The following is a 6,496-nucleotide window of genomic DNA, read 5'->3' as shown; positions in this document are numbered from 1 at the left end:
ACGCAGAGGGCACGCTCATACAGGCGTACGAACACTCGCGCAAAAGTTGAGCCGTTTTCTTTTTTGTGATATTGTATTGCCGACGCCGGCGTATTCATATAGCTCTAGGCTATGCCGGAACTCGTACAATGAACGTCAGCGGGACGGCAGTAAACAAAATATTAACCCGCCTTGGGAGAAGGGCTCTCTGCCTGCCGCACGGTATTTGTACCATTGCTGAGAACACGACGACGCACCACAGAAATTTGAAAGCTGTCGCACCGAGAAAAAGAGTATTCAAGGAATTTCCATCACAAAGTTTCTTCCGTTCTGCTTCAAGCTGTCTCTTTCGTGAGGTTCAGGTGCTGCTTTGACTTTTTCTTTCGTACCCTGCTAGAATGACAGTTTGCAAGCCTGGCTGAGACTATGATAACCAGGTGATAAATAGAAGGACTCTCGCTCAAGTTTACTTCCTAATGAGATTTGTGATCTGCTCCTGGATAGTTAGGCGCACATAACGTGGTTGTCAAATGAACGGAAACGTTTTTTTCAACATGTGCATCAAAGCGAGTGCCTGGTGTACTTTTCTTTGTTTTTGTCATTCGGGCCGTACCTGCATCTTCGAGACACCACGTTTTACTGTACCGGTGCTCGTTCAGGAATTTGTTCCTATTACTCTGGTGTCTGGAGGAAAGAAGATTGCTTTTAAGGGCTCGTTTTTCTTTGTTAGACACAATATTAACGAGAACTAACAGGTAATAATGCCAAGGAAAGTATAGGGGGTGTTATTTGTAATAACTGGGACATAAATGTGAAGAAAGTAAAGTGGACGGAAAGATAACTTGCCGCCGGCAGGGACCGAACCTGCCGGCGGCGTGAGGCCAAAAAGGCAGAAAGTGTTCCACAATCGCCACCATGGCTGCGATTTGCGCTGACTAACACTCCTAGGTTTAAATGCACATATATACCATATAAAGTGGACGGGGGGATGACCGCCGCCGTAGCTCAGTGGTAGAGCATCGGACGCATTATTCGAAGGTCGCAGGTTCGGTCCCTGCCGGCGGCAAGTTATCTTTTCGTCCACTTTACTTTCTTCACATTTATATCCCAGTTATTACAAATAACACCCCCATACTTTCCTTGGCATTATTGTCTGTTAGTTCTCATTAATCTGGTGTCTGGAGTAACCCGTAAGAGCGAGCACAACACGACATGTTTAGCGCATATGGGCTACGACATTAAAGCGAATGCGCAAGATATACGTATCGCATTCTCGTGCTAAAATATTACAGGTGTATTACCTGTCTTCAGGCTTTAGATGTACAAAATTTTTGAGGTCTTAGCAGGCGGTATTTTCATAAATGGGAAGGTAGCACCAGTTGTGACTGCTCAAAATGCCGAAGTTTCGCATCTTTTTGAAGCCATAGTTTTATCTCGCTCACAGGTGACGTCTAAAGTAGAAAGTGGCTACACTGCTCGCAGGGTGATAGCGAGTACGACGCGTAATACAGCTGCTAAGCAATTGATACACTCTCGCGATATCATCATGAACGGTCGGCATCTATTGCCTAATATATTCGATATAGTTACAATATTTCGTCTACACTGTTATGCATCGCATACGCATTACCTACTTTAAGCTTTCGGACATGTTTACGCTTGTGAGGGAATTATTGTTCTAAGCGCTTTGCCGTTACCTGTCTTAATCGTGCTTTTCACATACGTTTGAGAGAGAGAGATAAGATTGTTTAATAAAATGCCCGGAGAGGTTACCTGGTTTGTCGCCTGGCTTGCTGCTCCAGGTGTCGGGTGATTATGGTATATACAATGATCACGTATACACCATATACACACAAATAGTACATACAGTCACAAACACACATATTTACATAAAAAGAGTCCTTCACAAGCTTTGATTAAGCTGAGTGGTCCTCAAGAACGCCAACAGCGCTTTTGTGCTGCGCATCGCACAACTGCTGTCATGCCACGGGCCGAGAAGGTGCCGCAGCTCCAAGCTCGAGCCGCGTTGCAAATGAAGTGCTGCCTTCAGAATCTGTCGTTCGGCGTCGTAACGGGAACAGTCGCAGAGTACGTGCTTTAGGTCTTCCCGAGTGTTACATGTTGTGCACGTGGGTGAGTCCGACTGCCTGATCTTGTGCTTGAAGTATTTCGTGTAGGCAACGTCGAGTTTCAGCCGGTGAATGCAAGTTTCATCTTGTCTGGTTAGTACCTGTGGCATGGGAAAGCTACACGTCGGGTCTATTCTGTGCAGCGGTCCGTACTGGTTATTTGCATCGCTCCATATTGTTCTCTGCAGATTCCGTGCGAAAGCAGATACCAAAAAGATACCAAAATCGCTGCGTCTTGAGAAAGGAATTTCGATTTCCTCAGATGCTGTCTCATGCGCAGCTCTAGCAGATGAGTCAGCTCGAACATTCCCTTCGATGCCGCAGTGAGCGGCCAGCCACTGCAGTACTACATCGTGATGTAGTTCATGAGCATTATTGCCTAGGCGCCTGATGTCTAGGACTAGTTGGTCTTGCGTACGTGGAGATTTAAGGGACTGCAGTGCGGCTCGTAAGTCGGAGAATATCGCCCAAGAGTCGGGTCTCTGATCTTTAATGTATGCAAGCGCCCTCCGCAGTGCAGACAGCTCAGTAGCAGCGGCGGATGTACGGTGACTGAGAGTGGCTGTGATGGCGACATTCGCCGACGGTATCCACACCCCTATAGTAGATGATCCATCTGTGACAGACCCATCTGTATAAACGTGACGGCGGTTTCTATAGTTGGTGTTAATGGTTCGAGAGCGAATTATGTAAACGCTGGCCCAGGTGTGTTTCTCTTGCTCTTGAACCCCGGCACTGTCGTGACTATCGTCCAAGAAGGAAGCTGCCATGGAGGCCCCGACAATATCGACGGCTTTTCATACGTCGGGGGGAGTAACATTCGCACCTCAGAAATGCTGACTGAAGCAAGTGGATGATCTTGTACGCTTGCCGCAAAACGCAGACAGACTCGGAGGAACTCTTGCTTAATTAGCAGGGCAGCCGAAAGACGTTTGCTTTCTGTCAAGGTCCCTATTGTCGATGTATTTTTCGGTAAACCTAGACACACCCTCAAGGCTTTGGCTTGCATGCTCGTGAGCACCTGAAGATTTGATTTGGTGAGGCCCTGTATTGCAGGAAGACTGTACCGCAGGAGACCTTCACATAATGCTGTATACATATGCGCAACAGTGCACTCACGGAGCAGCCTTCAGCTTTACTTGACATCATGCGGAAGATGTTCGCGTATGATGCGAGCTTTTCGTGATCGAATGTGAGGAGACCACGTCATAGATCTATCGAAGATCACTCCCAAGAATTTGTGACTTGACACGTATCGGTTGCAGGAGCAGTCTCAAGTAATGAACGCAGTGGCACGAATGAAACGTTTAATTAGGCTGTAAATATAGACATATTCAACAGAACAAACCTGGTTACGGTGATTTGGCACAATGACAGTAGAAGAGAAAGAAGAGGAATAAATACTTATTGGCAGAGTGGTCGTTGCTAAATGCCTTGAGGTGCCTTATTCCAGCAAACTTGTGGCCTGGACCGCCCGGCAGGCCCAGGCGGTGATTTGGCGCTCGTGGACCAGATCCAGCTTGGAGACCGGAGCCTCCCACGCTTCAGTGAAGAAGTCTAGGTCTGCGTCTGTTGCTGCTTATTGTAGCGTTGTGATGCTTGCTTTGCAATGCATTAGAAAGTTTTTCAGAATATCTGACACGTTAGCAGGACGTACAGGTGCACCTGTGTGACGTTGCTTTGATACGGTGCAATAGGATGCCGTCTGGGAAGCTATTCCTTTGAAGTCGCCTGTAGTATCGGCACCTTGGTCGGGAGTTTTGGATGTTGGGGAGTTTGTAACCTACGTCCAAGCCGATAGTGCTGCAGTTGTGCGTGCAACGTTAATGGGGCAGATTCTCATTCCTCCGCTAGTGTTGTGTGGGACATATGCCTGGGATTTCTTGAGAAGAAGGCTGGTTTGCGCTTGCGCGTGTCGCGATATGTGCCGCTTTATTCCACACGAGGACCTTGCTCACTTTACCTTTGCCGAACGCGAGTGTCGTGAATGTGAAGTCCTTGTAATAGTAAGTCATGCAAACACACACACACACACACACACACACACACACACACACACACACACACACACACACACACACACACACACACACACACACACACACACACACGCGCGCGCATCCAAGGCAAACATATGCATCGACTTTAAGCACCCACTGCTCGACAATCAGAAAGAAAAGACTTCACATCTGGAAAACAAAACACTATATCCTTAAAGGAACGCCAGGTGTCTCCAAACGCGAATAGGTTGATAGTGTCAACGATACATACCTGTGAAAACCTCGAAACCTAGAGAGCCATCACTACCCACGCGCATTCGACTTATTGGCTTCCATAGCATTACCCCAGTGGTTACTGGGGAAACTGCACGGAGCAGGGCTTTCTTTTGTGACAGGGCTGCCCCCGCATGTTTAAGGAAGCGTCGACCTGACGTGCGTGATATGGCTCCAGTGTGAGATGTGGAGGAGTAAGAAGGCACGAGTGCACAAAATACGACTGACACAGGGTGGGCGCTGATTACCCGGAAGTGTTATGGTTGTTCCAGAAACCAATGCGAATTGAAAGAAATGAGAGAAGTGCGAGCGAACTCCCAAAAGAAATACGTGAGTTTGTCAGATTTCGTTGTGTGTTCTTCTGTCCTAGTGTTTTTCTTTGTTTGTTTTTTTGCGCCCATTTTTCTTTACGACTTTACAAAATACGAATAGCTAAACAACCAGTACTCCTAAGTGTGACCAAGCTCTAAACTTGAATGTTTGAAATAACTTCTACGACCATTTTCTCTAGTCCCAGTCTTTAGTATTCCTTGTAGTACGATAGAGGTGAAAAAGCCTTAAACAGGCGGTGTCGCTGAAACCAACGTTTTGACAAGCAGACCTTGTCAAGGCAGTTGGTTCCTTGACAAAAGCATCACCTCGCTTGACTATGTCTGATTGTGTAGACCTACGTGGAAATGTATCGCTTATGGAATCTTTCGCCTCAAGATCACTTTGTATATTCAATAGACAAAGACTTAATTAAACTAAGGCTTCCACATCACTTTCGTCGTCACCATGAGACTGTGTCGTTGACTTCGCCTCAACGCCGAATTCAGCTACATGTAGCGCTTTAGTTTGACCACTAATCCAAATTGCGAAAAATGTGGTGCGTTAGAAACAGGGAAACACATTTTGTTAGAATAGCTTGTATATAGAGAAGAAAGTAGTTGTGTTCGCGGTAGAATGTGCTCAACTTTCTAAGTATCACTAGATCTCGGGGAAATGCTTTGCCCTGTGTCTTCTGCTTCAAAGCTGCGTAAAGTTTTAAGATTTCTTTTGAAACAACACACATAGGACGAGCGCGAACTAACCACGGTCACAGCTCGACACTTGCCGCGCGCTGCTGAAACACAATAAAAGAGGCACGAGAAGAACGCACAGGTATACAAAAGACAAGCGCGAACTAATAACTGTTGCAGTTCCTACTTCAACTAACTTTACTTTGGCTCTTCTAGCTGACTCTTTTCGCAAACGCGGCAGCTGCATTGAAAAAAATCACTTTCGTGTGGTGTATAGCTGCAACGTATTCTGCAACGACAAGACGCACAAATCCAAGATAAGCTCGTGAGGACGGCTGACCACGCCTTATATGTCAAATACAAGTCAAAGGTGCGTGTCTCAACTCCGGTGCGACGACCATTAAAGCGCACCCTACGCGCCATCTCGCGGGTGCTAGGGAACACGCTGAAGCACCTCCGAGCTCTGCGTATGCAGATTGGCGAAGTTCTTTAACGCAGCGTGCTGCGGTGCGGGGGTGTCGCTATATATATATATATATATATATATATATATATATATATATATATATATATATATATATATATATATATATATATATATATATATATATATATATATATATATATAATTAACATGACGGTGACGGACGGCGCCAGCGGCGACAGCAAAAACCCGCCGAGAGTGTCCATATAATTGCTATCGCAATACAATACGAGAAAGGAGAACCATACAGGACGGGGGCTGTAAAACAGCGGGATTAAAAAAATAGAAAATTAGAACAACTAAAAGAGCCATGTATGCTAGTAATCAGGCTTAGAAGAGCAGATATTTATGTGAGTTTTTAAGTTTCTATGATGCCATTTACAAGTGCAGAAAGTCACAGTTTCGCCGTAAGGGCGAAGCAATGAATGCGATAGCAAGAAATTGAAATGTCACACGAAGAACCAGAAGCAGCTCTATACTTGCAGCGCGCCGCTGAAGCACAAAGAAGGACGCCCTAAAAGAACGCACAGGCATGCACAGGGAAAACGTGAACTAACAACTGTCACAGTTGTTAAGTCTATGTGCTTGAGCGACGCGCTGCAAGTGTAGACAATGAAGAATCAGACGCTC

The 6,496-nt window shown here is 46.0% G+C and overlaps 1 non-coding gene across 1 annotated transcript; it reads left to right on the top strand.

The window, feature by feature from the left end:
* Positions 1 to 973: 973 nt before the first annotated feature.
* On the top strand, positions 974 to 1,045 carry Trnam-cau (transfer RNA methionine (anticodon CAU)). The gene has a single exon. It is a non-coding gene; the product is annotated as a tRNA-Met (tRNA).
* Positions 1,046 to 6,496: the final 5,451 nt, after the last annotated feature.

This window comes from Rhipicephalus sanguineus, chromosome 3 (genome assembly GCF_013339695.2).
Source record: "Rhipicephalus sanguineus isolate Rsan-2018 chromosome 3, BIME_Rsan_1.4, whole genome shotgun sequence".
Lineage (NCBI taxonomy): Eukaryota > Metazoa > Arthropoda > Arachnida > Ixodida > Ixodidae > Rhipicephalus > Rhipicephalus sanguineus.
This window is presented reverse-complemented; position numbering and strand designations above follow the sequence as displayed.